Here is a 16297-nt window from a genome sequence, read left to right as displayed (position 1 = left end):
TACAATTACATTCAGAAAATATTCACATTGATTATCTTGCAAAAGTTGTGAGTCATATGTGCAATCTGAAATTCTTAATTGCAATTTCAACAATAGTATAAATCCGCGAGTCAGCCTGCCCTACCTTTGTAAATGTTGACATAAAAATACATAAGTATCTTGAAATCTTTCTACACAAGCTATTTATTTTTACAGGTCTGTAGAACAGAGGTGGGCGCCACGGTGGCTCAGATGGTAAAGAGTTGGCCTCACAGTTGTGAGGTCCCGGGTTCAATCCCGGACCCGTCTGTGTGGGGTTTGCACGTTCTCCCCGTGGCTGCGTGGGTTTCCTCCGGGCACTCCAGTTTCTTCCCACATTCCAAAAACATGCAACATTAATTGGACAATTGCCCCTAGATGTGATTGTGAGTGCAGCTGTTTGTCTCAATTTGCATGCTATTGGCTGGCAAACAGTTCAGGGTGTACCCTGCCTCCTGCTTGCTGACAGCTGCCATAGGCTCCAGAACTCCCTGCGACCTTTGTGAGGATAAGCGGCAAAAAAAATGTCAAACAGAGATTCTACAGCATTTTATATTAGTTGGCTCCTGAAACTTTGCGTTGGTTAGCCTTATATAAGTGCATCAACATCATTGAAGAGTCGTCACTGTGCACTCCAGTGGGGAAAAAAAAATGCAATTGTTTTTATTAAAAACGAGCAGCAGGGCATGTTCTCCATACCCTCAGGCCAGATCGCACCTCTTGGCGGGCCGGTTCTTGGCCGAGGTCTGTACGTTAGACACCCCTGCCTAGGAGTTGCCATGTCGCTGAGTGTTTTTTCTCCAGTTGAACTGGTGATTCCCACATGCCAATAATCGCCATTTGTGCGGGAGTGTTGCAAGTTCAAGCACAGAATACTTTTCTGGGCCCAGCACGCTTGGAAGAGGTCGATTTTAGCACATAATGTATTGGATGTATACAGTAAATGTGATGTCGCACATATATGAGTGTAGCTCAGTGTGAGTGTGGGCCACTGGGGCGCAGCGACAGACGGCCATTGCCCCAGTGTGAGTGTACCCTAAGACTGGCCATGTATAAAAGCAAAAACCTAAGAAAAAAAACCCTCAATCATTCTAGACCCTTGCACTTTGTTCTCTCCGGTTTTCACTTTTTGTCCACGTCTCGTCCATTCACCCATTAGCACCCTCGTGTTCAAAACAACCTTCCAGCTATTTCCAGGAGAGTGACACAAGACAAAAGTGTTACATAAAACGCATATTTATAGCACTTGCAGGCCAATGCACACACACACACACCACACACACACACACGAGACTACTTAACAAAAAAAACATCCATCAGGAGCGCTGTACAAACTTAATTTGCGGTGAGAACTATCAAAATGGTTTATGTCATAAAGTCAAACAAATTATGTTTTATTCAGATGTTTTTTAGGAGGTAAGATTAAAAAAAACACTGAAAGGGAAACGGAAAATTACCTGCAGGCCTACTTAAAGTTAGTCAATGTTAAATGACTGCTGAAAGCAGTCCAGTTATTTGAGATTTATGTTTGTTGGTTTTGTTCTCCAAAAACTACCAAAGAAATGCATGGCGGCAAAGATATTTTGTGTTGTTTGTGTTCTCCTTTTGCACAATGTTTACTCTTTTCCCTTCATCGGCTAAAACACTTAATAAATGGCCGTTCCTAGAGAGAAATACTTTGACTTGTCATATATGATTTACAAGATAAAAATCATACGTGCCGATCGTACCTGCTCATTCACCAGCGCATCAGCAGCAATTTGGAGTTGAAAAGTTGTTTTTTTTAAAGGCTGTCATAGCGAATTACATATTAAGGCTCTGTGCCTCATGTTTAATGCACAAAAAGGTGTTTATGGGGGTCAAGGAAGAGAGGGGTCTTCTCTGCAAACCGCAAAGATAGACAGACGTGTTCTTACTCATCAAATTATCAGCGGCCGCACTGGATGAGAAAATGCAAGTCTTTCATTTTAAGTGATGTGACATTCAAACTGCCACCAGTGAGCACATCCGTACACAAAAAGCAGTAATATTGGGAGATAAAGCCCCAAAGGTTTGTCACGGAACCACGGTAACATGGATTCTTTAAAATGTGTTGTTTTTTTTGTTTTTTTTTTAAGTAGTTACTGTTTATAACAAACGTTATCTCATGACTCTCCATATGGACCAGGTCTAGATGTGGAAAGAAAGTACACTTTGGCAACTAAGTCAAGGAAAAGCTTTTTTCGATCATACAGAACTGAGTTATGTTTACAGCAGCTATCTCCGTCATAATTACTAATAAGAACTACAATGGGAAAAGAGAAACCCGCCAGTCACGTGCTAGAAACAAACGGCTAGACAAGGTCAATACGGTACATAGAAATATGGCTGAACCAATAGTAGTGGGATACTAATTGCAATAGACGTCTATGACCCATCAATGGCGATTGTTTTCTCTCTCTCTCTCTCTCTCTCTCTCCCTCTCTCTCTCTCGTGCAAACTAGTGAGCAAGTCTGGCGAATTTAGTACAGTCATGATAGCTCCTAGTCCTGGTGATACATCAAGCATCAACATTCTGGAGAACTCGGGTAGTCTTGACAGACTTGTTGCTGTAACTCTTTCCTATTTCAGTTGGTGATGTCCTTCACCAGGTTTGTGTGGTTTTCATTTTGTCAAATCTGGGCCTGTTTCGAGTGGACAATTATAAGGTTGTTTGCGTACTGTAGGTCATCGTCTGTGTCATTATTCTAATTGCCACTACATAATGACGTTCAAATTAGTTTGTGTTTGCGCAATGGAATCTATGAAGTGGTTCTGCCCAGCTGTTTGAAATCATTTGCCACGGCGAATGATTTTGATGGTCTAATTAAAGCCACAATGTGAAGAGAAAATAGGCTTTGCCCTGCTCCTTCCACTTGTTAGCTTATTGTAAAACACCGGTGTCAAACACAAGGCTTTGGGGCCAGATCTCACCCGCCACATTCTTTTAATGTGGCACGTGAAAGCAAATCATGTGCAACCACTTCATGCTTCCTGCTTAAGTACCCCAAATGTCCACAGTTTTCTTCATATTTTAAAATGTTAAAATACTGAAAGGATGTTTTCTTCCTCAAACAAATGGTATGAAGGGCTAATGGTATGATGATTGAACCCCTTACAATCTAGATGGACGTCGTCTTTTCCTTTTGGCTTGTCCTGTTTGGGTGCGCCTCAGCGTGTCATCTTTTTTCATCTAAGCCTATCTTGTGCATCTTCCTCTCTAACAACCACTGTCCTCATGTCCTCCTTCACAACATCCATCAACCTTTTCTTTGGTCTTCCTTTCGCTCTTTTGCCTGGCAGCTCCATCCTCAGCACCAATATACTCACTCTCTCGCCTGTGGACATGTCCAAACCATCGAAGTCTGCTCTCTGGAATCTTGTCTCCAAAACATCCAACTTTGGCTGTCCCTCTAATGATCTCATTTGTAATCCTGTCCAACCTGCTCACTCTGAGTGAGAACCTCAGCATCTTCATCTCTGGTACCTCCAGTTCTGCTTCCTGTTGTTTCTTCAGTGCCACCGTCTCTAATCCGTACATCATGGCCGCCCTCACCACTGTTTTATAAACTTTGCCCTTCACCCTAGCGGAGACTCTTCTGTCACATAGAACACCAGACACCTTCCACCAACTGTTCCATCCTGCTTGGATCCGTTTCTTCATTTCCTTACTTCTGCCAATTTTCATTTCTCTCCTTTCCAGTGCGTGCCTCCATTTTTCTTATTGTTCCTCCGCCTGCTCTCTGCTTTCTCTGCAGATCACAATATCATTATAGTCCAAGGGGATTCCAGTCTAACCTCATTTGTCAGCCTATCCATTTCCACCACAAAGAGGAAGGGGCTCAGCGTGGATCCCTGATGCAGTCCCACCTCTAACTTAAATTCTTCTGACACACCTAGGGCACATCTCACCGCTGTTTTGCTGCTCTCATAATTGTCCTGTACTTTTCTAACATATTATACAGTATGTTATATCTATATATATTATATCTAACACACCAGATTTGCGCATGCAGTTCCACAGTTCCTCTCTTGGTACTCAGTCAGAGGCTTTCTCTAGGTCCATAAAGACACAATGTAGCTAGAATCTAGATAGAGTATATGTTGTTTTGATCCCTTATGATAAGTTATTTGACCCCACGCTGACACGTTTGCGTTTTAGGACACTGAAACATGCAACATGTGAATTACTTGTGTTTTTCCTTGAACTTTATCACCATGTCTGTGTATTTACTTAAGCACATCAAAAGTGATCAAGCTATTGTGGTGCTGGCCACATTTCATTTGCATATATTAGCAATGCAAATCTCACAGCCTTTACGGCAACATTAGGCAATTTAATTTGTTTCTAAATGTAATATCTCTTTTCCTGCACTCTATCTCTCTCCCTACCTTCCCTTCATTTTCATTTCTCAATTTGCATCCATCAGTTTGTTTAGATAATCGGATCATTGTTTTAATTTCCAACTTCCCGAATGAATTTACCCAGTCTTTGTTGTTGTTTCCTTTACACATGGCTTCCCTCTGGGTTTTCATTTCCTTCCTATTGCTTGCTGATACTGTTCCGCGCTTACATTTATGAGCTTATTTATATAATTAACCTATCTGGATTGTTTTGTCTTAACACCGTTTGGAGACTTCCCTCCAAGATGCTTTGCGACTGTTGTCTCACAGCTATTCTCTTCATTTTTTTTCTCTGCATGTTGTCTCAATTATATCAAACAACCCAGTGATTAATCTGGAGCTTTATGAAAATCTGTATGAATTCAGGATCAAATAAGTACACATGTTATGTGCAATACTCAACATTAATTTCTGTTCCACATATATTTTTTCTTTAAATTGTGTTCTATGGAAACTTTTATTTTGGTAAGTTCCGAAATGACTATTTTTAATACCATACATGCGCTTTCAGTGACATTTAATGCAGTTATCCATTTTCATTTTATATAAAGATTCACTTTGTAGTGCATTGGTTATTCAGTCACTTACATTTGAAAAATGTTCACGTGTGGTTAGTCATGCCTCCAGATATAAAGTTACGGGTGTGGTCCAGCAGTCATGCCCGCAGATATACATTTGCGAGTGTGTGTTCTGTTTGTAATTGTGTGTACCCCTTAAGACCGCAGGGGGGCGATCTCAGGTAAACTAGGAAGTTGATGTATTGTAAGTATTTTTTGTATGTTGTAAAGATTGATTGATATATTATTGTTAATGAAGTTTCATTTTAATGGGAAAAAGTTATATTTGTAAAATGGGATACAAGTTTGAGCAAAGAAGAAATTAAACTTGTAAATCATTGTATGACTTTACACCGTGAACAGTTTTCGATCGTTGCGTTCAACCCACCCAAAAGGGATGACCCACTCATTTGGGTACCGGCCCACTATTTGAGAATCACCAGTCAGAATGTTTTCTAATACTTTTGCTCTTCTAAAACTTTCTATAACAATATAAACATTTATTGTACGATATACTACTCAGGTGGATATAAGATTTTGTTGTAAGCACCTGGAAATGAAACATTGATCTGTTCTCACATTTAATTTCTGATGTCAATTTAAAAAAAAAAAATAAAAAAAAAATTGCCTCACTGCTGCAATTCTTTTAAAGAGGAGATTGCAGTCTTTCTAATGATATAATGATGGTAATTTATGATGCTACTTGGATTATTGTCTCTTTGGATTGATTTAAAATACACATTTAAAGTTCATTGAAGGGCGTCTACAAATTTGATGTGTCTAAATCAGAAATCTCGATAGGTCTCGATTTGTTACAGAACACTGCATGCGTGCTTTTGAGGTACCAGGAAGGACTTAACAAGCAGCTATTAGTTTTTATTGCAATACCTTTGGGACTTTCTGTTTAAGGTGTGTAATAAAGTGAAGCTCTGAGGCAGTCCGTTTCGCGCCGTCCTTGTGCTCGCAGCTTTTCATCCTGAAACCGTGAGATAGTTTTCTGTTGAAAAGAAAAGCCTCGACATTGTGTTTACTGATATTCAAAAATGGGAATATTTTGCACTAAAATGACCCCTTTCATCAATCTTAACCATGTTTAATTGACAAATCAAAGCCAATGATTCTTCCTGGTCCTGTGAATTTCGACTAATCCAATATATGCACAACTTGGTCAAAACGTGTAAAAGTACTTCCTCCTCACTTTGGCGAATGGAGATGCTTCAACGCACCCGTAGGAACTTTAAACATCGTCTTTTTTTTAAACACAAGATGTCGCCACAGAGCTACCAAAAATGACAATAGAGGGTGTTCAGGCTTTGTGCATGTTTACATGTATTATTTCGCGTCATGAATCCAAGTTATGGTGGCTAGCTTTGCGTAAACACGCAGTCAGCTACCCCAGTTTTCGTGCTGGTCACGTGACGACCCCATAGAATGGATAAAAAATATAAGATGCTGAATCAAAATGAAGGTCAGTGATGGTGTAGTGGTACACACGCCTGACTTGGGTGCAGGCAGCGTGGCATCGATTCCTGTTCAGTGATGGTGTGATGGCCTTGCGACTGACCAGGTGACCAGTTCAGGGTGTAGTTTGCCTTTCGCCTGAAGCTGGCTGGGTTAGGCTGCAGCTCTCCCATGACTCTAGTGAGGATAAATGGCTTAGATAATGGATAATGGATGGATGAATCAAAATGAAATAATATTTAAATTGACAACAGATAAACCAGTCACTCACATTTGAAAAAAGTACGGGTGTGGTCAGTCATGCCCACAGATATAAAGTTAAAGGTGCGCTCCACCAGTCATGCCCTCAGATATAAAATTGCAGGTGTGTGTTCTGTTTGTAATTATGAGTGTACCCCTTTAAGAGCGGAGGGGGTGGTGTCAGGTAAACTTGGAAGTAGAAGTAGGCTGAGCGGCAGCTTGTTGTTAAAGACCATGTGCTTCCGTGTTAAAAAAATAAAAATAAAGACGTCAGGCTGTGGTTCACTGCGCTGGACCAGTTTTCATATGGGCCGAGAATGTGCGACAAGTGCACAGTTGCGCATCTTAGAGAGAACATTGGTCAAGATGACACCAAATAAGCAACGTCTTTTTATATCAATGTATTTCGACTCGTAACAAATTTTACGCACGTGATTTTTCGTGCTCGACTGTGCAGATTTGTGAATGCGCGGGCGCATACGTGCCCGTCAAATCACAGTGACTGGGTAAAAACCTTTAATTTGTCCCAGTTGTGTCACTTTTTTCACAGCAAAACACTGCAAAGACATTTTAGACGAGAGACTTAATGCAATTTATTGTAGCAAATACTGTTCTGATACAGTAGGAGAGGTTATATTCAGTACTTGCACGTGAATAAAAAGTGTTGGTGAAAGCAAAAACCAATAAGTAGCACTGATCAAGTAAGCTAATATATACTGTACACCAGCACTTCATTGATCAATAGTACGTCAAGACGATTCCCAATTACAGTGGTAAGTGAAGTTTGTTAGAAAATTCTAGATATCGTTTCCGCTCAAAGCCGTAATCTGAATGCGGCATTGATTCTGAAGTAACTTTAATGAGAACAGTGCTATTGATTATTTAATAACCATGACCGTACTCAAGGGAGGAATATATCGATTGTGCATACATTGAAGGAGGAAAAAAAGACCAAAGAGTGTCACCTGGAGGAGTCCGCGGATGAGAAATGAAAGTAAAATTAATGGATTCAATTTGGGTGGATTAAAAAATCCATGAGAGCACGGATTAGTGTTAAAGAGAACTGTACAGTCATTTGAGAAAATCACCAATTTGAATATCCAATAGCATCAAAATAATTTTCCAGAAGCAGAACATGGATCACTCATGTGAATTAAATTTTTTAATCGATTGGATATCACTTTGTTTGCTACTTGTCATTAGTTAAAACTAAATGAAAGAAAAATAATTATCTTGGTTTTTGTGTCAAAATGAACTGTTTGGTTGTCAATATCTGTCCACTAACATTACAACATTATATAGAGATAAATTGTTAAAATAAAACAAAAACAAACAACAATAATTCACTCATCACTGAAGGGAAAACCCAGGAGGAAAACGTGTTTAATTGACATTTTACATTGTCGTTATGAGCATTCAGCACAGTAAAGACGTCAAGTGTTAACAAAATTGAAAGGAAAATAAATAAAAAAAAAAGTGCCATTATTCTTTTTGGATACTTTGGATGCTTCTATATACTTAAAAGGCAAAACTAAAACCTTATTCATTTCATGCTACTTACCAAACTAAATGAGTACAACTTCAGCTCTCGCAGCTCAACCAGCAAATGGCATTTAAAACAAAACATTGATTTTTCGAACTGTGTCTTTTTGACAAGGAAACATGTTTATCTTACAAAAACGTGCTTCATCTTGACCTCTGTTTAAGAAACGAGTCCTCACAGAGCAATCTGTGCATCATTTGGAACTTGTGTTTCATTTTTCACTCTCACTGGCTCATTTCCAGAAAGCAGAGAACCAGAAACTTGAGTATGAACACAACCCATGTCCAGAAAGTTAAAAGCGGTTCAACATTTCTCTTTCCCAATGGACTCCAAACAAACGGTGTACTGCCAGAGGAAAACATCCGCACATACACTCACAACTGCAAACCTGATGTTGCCCTTTGCTTCTTTTTTTTTTTTTTTATTTTAATTACCTTTCTATTTTTGTTACTTCCAGCAAACACACTGTATCACAGATGTGCATCAAAAGGTAACTTACCCAAAAGATATTGCAACAGGGTACAATAATTTATATAAAACTCCACCATCAAACATCACCTTTCGCCTAAAATGACATCCCTACTAATGATTTGGATTTGGAATCGCAGAATAATTTACGGTACCACGGTATTTTTTACCAACATCCACGATAATCTAACGGTACAGCAAATCATCTAAACATGCATTACAATATCTTTTTGAATGAAATGAAAACTTCAAATAAACCATATTTCCATAGCAATTGCCTGCCGTGGCTGATTAATTCTTTGAATATATTGCCATTTTTGCACACTGAGTCATAATTGTCACTTTTCTGTGTTCGTTTCTCTCCCTATCATATTTTCCACTCTCCTTCCCTTCTCTTTTGATTCAGAGCGAAATCATGTGCCATTCCTGTCAATACGATCGCAGCCCACGCTCAACACTATATATAGCACTGTTAACGTCTTCCCACAAGCCCCCCCACCGCCCCCCGCCCGACTGCTTCTTATCCTCTACCTCCTCCACCTCTCCGATTCGGCTTGCCGTCACTAACGTTCCAAACCAAAGTGCTCACGAGAAGGCGATAAATAGAGGAAGAGTTTTGAAGAACAGACAAAAGGCTGCAAAGAGAAAAAGATTGGGTGGGACAAGAGAAGAGAAGAAAGGCGAGAAATGGGAAAATATCTCCCTTCTACTCAGAAAGCTGGTTCGATTCTAATAAGTCAAGTCGCTCGCTGTTCACAATTAACTTGACTGCTGAATGAAGCGACTCAGATGTTCTCTAACATTCCTGAAAATGAAAAAAATTGATATGTGAACTGATGGGTTGAAAAAAGTGTCGTATTTAATTCTTCCTAAGCAGATGGCGCAACAGCTTTCCATTTTTTTGTTGTTGTTAAAACGAGAAATAAATCGAGCATGTGTGAATGGAGCAATCACATCCGGAATTTGCCCACGGAGGCGCGGCAGAGACGTGGATTGTAATTTGAATGTTAATCATAAATGACCACAAATGCATTTGTAATGTAACCGCAAGTCAACATTGATCGAAATCTCTTCACGGTTACCAGAGAAATGTGTTGCTTACAAGGTGGAGCAAATAACCCACAGAGCCATTTTGCAGCTATATTTACATAAATCATAGTGTGTGCAGTTGAGGTAGGAAAACAAATACAAAGAAAAATTGACCGCCAATCTTTTCAAAATGAAAACTTACTATAATATTGACACATCTACGCAAAATATCCAAACTGGGTTTACCACCCCAACAAAAACTGGGCTTCCCTTAAATTAGTTGTTACCTGTATTTTACCTATATATACATCTAAATCATTAAAATATACAGAACCATATTTTTTCACCACTAGTACATGAACCCCATGTGAGAGAATTTGTAGTCACATTGCTGCAAAATTTCTGTTCAGAACAATTTCTATATTTAATGCGAATGCACACTCAATAATGGATGCAGAACTTGTCCGCCTTTGTTTGTTTGTGCATGAACGCACGTCATTGAATTATGTACCTATATAGGAACAACACCATTTTACAGATTCTTTTATGCGTTGTTCTAGCCCAAATATGACTAGCAGCTGCAAATATGTGCTTGGTCTTCTGGTCCAAACTCTCAAGTTGTCCCGTATCAGCAACAGTATGTGTTGTGGACTACCCAAAGTCTAACATTGTTCTTTGGTGATGGTCAACAATCAATTTTATAGTTAATGCTCACCATTAACATATTAAATATGATAAGGTAAAAGTACATTAGACTTAAAAACTTTATGGTGAGTTTCAGATAAATAATATGAATTCAATCGCAGGGTTTAGTCTCCAATTACACTTCATGTTTTTGGAACGTGGGAGGAAACCGGGTAACCCCAGAAAACCCACGCAGGGTCATTACATTGTAGGTAACGTACAGCTTTGTGTGGACTTGTTCTGGAAGGGATAGCGAGGGTGGATGACTTCAAATCCTTGGGGTCAACAATACAGAGCAATGGTGAGTGTGGTAAAGAAGTGAAGAAACGGGTCCAAGCAGGGTGGAACAGTTGGCGGAAGGTGTCTGCTGTTCTATGTGACAGAAGAGTCTCTGCTAGGATGAAGTGAAAAGTTTATAAAACAGTGGTGAGGCCGGCCACGATGTACGGATTATAGACTGTGGCACTGAAGAAACAACAGGAAGCAGAACTTGAGGTAGCAGAAATGAAGATGCTGAGGTTCTCGCTCGGAGTGAGCGGGTTGGATAGGATTAGAAATGAGTTCATTAGAGGGGCAGCCAAAGTTTGATGTTTTGGAGACAAAGTTCGAGAGAGGACATCTCCAGAGGTGAGAGAGTGAGTAGATTCGTAGAAGGGTGCTGAGGGTGGAGCTGCAAGGCAAAAGAGTGACAGGAAGACCAAAGACCAAAGAAAAGGTTGATTGATGTTGTGAAGGAGCACATGAGGACAGTGGGTGTTGGAGAGGAAGATGCACAAGATAGGCTTAGATGGTAAAAGATGACATGCTGTGGCGACCCCTAATCAGGACGAACCGAAAGGAAAAGAAGAAGATGTAGTACATGCGATTTTCATCTTTTGCAAAATGGTGATTCCTTAAACACATGCACATGCATGCACACACACACTGACTGATTGTCAAAACTCTCAGAATAAAAGTTCCTGAGTAGTTATAACTGTAAGATGTTTCAAAGTATCAGTAGCCTTTTGTCCTGTCTCTTTGCAGCTATTTCAAGTTTAACAATATAGTTTGTTTTCATCCTCACACTGGAGGATTAGCGTGTGAGCTGTTTTAAGTCCTATATACGACATATTGGATGGTTTAAAACAAGTGCCTCTCAGTGGCATACACACATAGGAGGTGACGCACGCGTGTGTTTTTGAAAACACAATCTTAAGGGCTGCTGCAATATTTCCTGTCTCTTCAAAGGTTGTCTACTCCCCCATACATACAGTATGTGGCGGCACGGTGGCGCAGCTGTAGAGCGTTGTTCTCATAGTTCTGAGGACCGGGGTTCAAATCCTGTCCCCGCCTGTGTGGAGTTTGCATGTTCTCCCCGTGGCTCCGTGAGTCTTCTCCGGGCACTCATGTTTCCTCGCACATCCCAAAAAATGCATTCATTGGAGACTCTAAATGAGACTCTAAAACTTTAAGTGTGATTGTGAGTGCGACTCCTCTTCGTCTCTATGTGCCTTGCGATTGGTTCAGGGTGTAACCTTCCTCCTGCCAGTTGACGGCTGGGATAGGCTCCAGCATTCACGCGACCCTCGTGAGGATAAGAGGCTCAGAAAATGGATGGATGAATGTACAGTATGTGCACCGAGGATATAATACTGAAACTGTCACATCTTAACGGAGTCTCAAGTGTCTCACTAGTTCTGAGCTGCTGCGTACAGAACTGTATAGACAATACACTTTGCGTAGATATAAATAAATGACCGCCTATGTGCGTTTGACCCTATTTAAAATTTCATGTATTGAGGTCTATGAAACATGCATGCGTAGCCATGATTTGAACGTGAGGGGAAGAAAAAAAACAGGTGAAAACATAAAATGCAGATGAATAGTTTTATTCCTGCGCTTTATTCAACAACACTCAATGGAGCTTGAATGATGTTAAGCAATCTTTACACGCTCTTTTTGCATATAATATACAGTGTGTTCATAATTTTATCGGAAACACAAGTAAGCACGTTTCCGTTTCTTTTTTTTTTAAATAAGCGCATACACTACAGTAGGCATGTTTGTTTCCATGCATAAATGAGTGCACAAGCACAACCTTGACGAGATCGGCGTCGCACAGGGCCTGAGTGAGACAGAAGCTGCAATTGTTCCCATTCACACCCAACTTTTCTTTAAAAAAAAAAAAAAAAAAAAAAAGAAAGATTAAAGACTATGTGCAGCAACCAGTGTGCTGTTAGAGATCATGGAGTGGGATATGCTAAATTATCTAATTTCCAGACACCAGTCAGATTTTCTTTTCACCACAAATAGTACAACTCAAACTATATACACCAGTGACAGATTTTGAAAGGAAAAACAATGAAATTCCTCCCACTTGATGGCAGAAGTTACATAATTAAGCTGTATATCCACTTTGTGTGACATTTTTGTTTGGTGTGCTGCGTCATGTAAATGCAAATTATTTACTTTGGCGTAATAAAAGTTGAGAAACATGAACCTAAAACGCTTAATATGATGAAATAGTGATGCCACGTCAAATTATTACATTAAATTCAAATTTGTCAAAGGTATTTATGGAGCCCCTTAAGGGACATTTGTGAAGAAAAAAAACCCAATTTGTTTCTTATTGTGATGAGAAACTTTCTCATTGTAATGAGTAACTAGTCCATTGCATGTGTAAAGATAATTATTCATTTCAGTTTACATGTTTAGGCAGCAATGACAATGCAGGAGATAGTTATTGGACGATAGGACTTTCGAGTAAAGACATTGCTGCTTTAGCAGCAAGTCGTCACCATTATGGTGTGTCTGAGAGACATTTAAAAATAATTTGGAAATCTTTTATACGGATTTCAATGTCTCTTTCGGGGCTCCGCAGCTATTTGCTCTGTGACACCCATTTTTTTTTGTGCCAAAATCTTTTTCATTCACTTCAGTCACTGCATTTATCTTTTTTTTTCTTCTCTTTATACAATAGAGTAATTAACTGCAGCATAAATTCCACTTATGAATTCACACAAACCAAATTCCTTAATAGCCAGCTGGGCTTTTGAGTCTTTTGTACCAAAAATTCAAATATTTTTTTTTTTTGTGCTATAACTTGACTAGGTGGAAACTAGCCAAGTGGTCTGCAAAGCTAAAACAATAATAACAATGATTTATTAGTTTTGGTTGAATATTTTGTGTGTGTGTGTGTGGGGGGGGGGTTTTCTCAGTGTAGCCCTGATGTTGCCCATCTTGCTTTTTTGCGCGATGTTGCACATTATTGTAAAAAACAAACAAAAAAAAAACATACTATTTTCACATTTTTAAATGACTTGTAAAGGAACCATAGATTGAAATGTGACATGTTTGAGGTTTTCTAACACCAGTGAGGAACGTTTTAAGAAAAAATAGCAGAGGATAAAAACATTTCCACTGAGCGTGTAGCCCAAGCGGTATGCCTGGCATCTAAATACGGAAACGTCTCCTGTTCCATAATAATACAGACTGTGTTATTTTAGCATTTACAAATGAGACAGTGTTATTTGTGAGAGGGGGGAAAAAATAAACAGTTGCACTCCGCCTTGAGGTGTGCAGATGACCCAGATAACCTTGTGGCTGCAGGTCAGACACATGATCGTCTGGGAAGGAGCTTTCTTATTCGAGTTCAGGCAGGAAGGAGGAAAACAATAAGCAATGCAATTCATGATGATGTTCTGAAACAGTAACATATCATAATTTTTTAGGTTATCCAGTTCCTTCCCCTGAAAACTGATGTTATTTGGTGCTTGAATTATGAGGGGGTCTTAGCAAAATGTGTCTTCATGTAAGAGAGCCCCCGAACCCACAAGGTTTGAGAACCCCTGTTCTAAACAATCAAATAAGAATGGCTAGAAACAAAGCACCAAGAAATTTCCACTAGGAAAAGCTTTTAGGAGTGTTAATACATAAAGAGCTAATGAACAAGCAAAAAAAAAAAATCCTGCTGTTGTGTGTGAAATGCGCTGTATAAATACATTTGCTTTGCTTTGTAACGCAATGTGAGGCTTGTAAACAGCTTTCTGCGGTTGACACTGTCACTTGTTCTATTCTCTTGTCAAAGTCTCTCTTCGCACCCTCCTTTTGTTCTTTCAAAAGCACCTCAGCATTTCCACATTACAGATTTTCACGCGATAATCACAACATTGTACACTCACACCCGATCTCTGTTTAGTAGTGTGTTAAGCAAAGCAAATTTATTTGTTATGTGCATTTCATACACAATGTGCTTTACGTGATTAAAAGCATCTTATTGAAAACTACTCAATGACAATAGTTATTGCATAAACTCCGAATGGCTGCCCTTGTTGTTGTTGTTGGGAATTCAACTTTGAGTCATTCTTTGTCTTTGCCGTTCTGTTTAAACGGATCATAAAATGAGTACCCAAAGCCATAGTTCAGTTCATTATTAAGTGCCCAGCAGCTAAAAGAAATCTTGCAAGTCCCAATATGGTGTCGCTGTGCCTCATAAGACAAAAGTAACGGGCTGATGCAAGCCACGGTAGGAGGTAATGTTCAATGGAGATGATGATTTTGTGATGCAAGAGATATATTCCTCATGAGTGCATCACAAAAAAGTGCAATGAAGTATTTGCAGGGGACTCTTGGCTATTTTTAACCCTTACCTTGGTACATGTTCTTTTATCATCATCATAAACTGGCACGTCATTAGCTGTAAGAATTCACAGGGTTCTTATTGGCGTACCAGAATGTGTCGCGTTCAAGAGACGAATAGCTACGTTTCTTGCCATAAAAAGGGCTAGTGTGACCACGTATTCAAAATGTTGTTATAAAAGTTGCTGTTATACTATGTCAGCGATCTCATTTTATGAGTTTCCCCGCGTCTGAGAGACAGACTGAAAAATTAGCAGGAATGCAGAAAGGAAGCTCAATCTGAGGCCGAGGACGCAAGCCAGGGAAAAAGAAATGACTGCGACGATTCTATTTTGCCGTCAGCTTGCAATTACGAAACACTTTGCCCAGACAATGCAAACGAGAGCGTATATGGTGCACGTACTGTACGTTAACATGATGTATTGTAAAGGGTACTCACTATTGGAAGCCATGTAGCCATTGAATATGTTAACAAAGCAAAGCAAATGTATTTGTATAGCACATTTCATACACAAGGTAACTCAATGTGCTTTACATGTGTTTAAAGGCATTTGAAAACAAAGAGATAAAACATTTAAAACGTCATAAAAACAATAAAAATGACAAACTAAAGATTTAAAAAAAGACAATTAAAACTGCAAAGCAGTGTTTAAAGAAATGCTGCAGACTTTAAAAAGTAGTATACATGAATCACAATGGCTTGATTTAGTTTACATGTGCTGTTAAAAGACAAAGAAGATGATTGGCTGTCAAAGCAGCGGGCTGACGAGAACAGGTGAAGACAAAGACATGAACATGAGACATGGCAAAGTAAGGAAAATCGAAACGAAACCAAGTCAACTTTAACTTTAGCCAACATTGTTTACACCATTAACTTTGAATTAAGAAAGTTTAGCTCTGTTGTGCAAGTCATGCGCCATGTGGCGAAATTGATTGGCAAGTGTAATTCAGCAGCTTGGTTTGGTGTCTCCATTGAGTGTTGTTGAAAGCACAAATGACTGTTTTAACAGCTTTTGCTTCTCTTGTGCGTTCATTGGGAGGGGCTGTTTGAGTTTGGCGACTTGTCCATGTGCTAAATACACTAAAAGTGAATTGTTGCCTCAACAAAGGCTTCCTTTGTCTTTTAACTGAGGGCACTCGGCCTTTTTTTTTTTAATCTTTCTTCTCCAAACTCTGAGCTTGTCTCCTGCTAGTAGAAGCAAGTCCACACCCGCCGCTAACACTCACCACCGAGTGAGGTAGAAAAAGAGACAATCAG

At 39.4% G+C, this 16297-nt stretch overlaps 1 protein-coding gene across 4 annotated transcripts in view; it reads left to right on the top strand.

The window, feature by feature from the left end:
- Positions 1-16297, top strand: part of il1rapl2 (interleukin 1 receptor accessory protein-like 2) — a 338297-nt gene that overhangs the window by 164613 nt on the left and 157387 nt on the right. The window contains exon 1 of one of the 4 annotated variants that reach the window (XM_061834277.1): positions 15787-15849. The exons of the other annotated variants lie outside the window; for them this stretch is intronic. The gene's annotated coding sequence lies outside the window, so the exon portion shown is untranslated. Of the gene's footprint in view, positions 1-15786; positions 15850-16297 lie in introns of those variants that run through there. 4 annotated transcript variants of the gene reach the window in all.

Source organism: Syngnathoides biaculeatus, chromosome 11 (genome assembly GCF_019802595.1).
Source record: "Syngnathoides biaculeatus isolate LvHL_M chromosome 11, ASM1980259v1, whole genome shotgun sequence".
Taxonomy (NCBI): domain Eukaryota; kingdom Metazoa; phylum Chordata; class Actinopteri; order Syngnathiformes; family Syngnathidae; genus Syngnathoides; species Syngnathoides biaculeatus.
The sequence above is the reverse complement of the archived record's forward strand: the minus strand, read 5'-3'. Positions and strand labels throughout refer to the sequence as shown.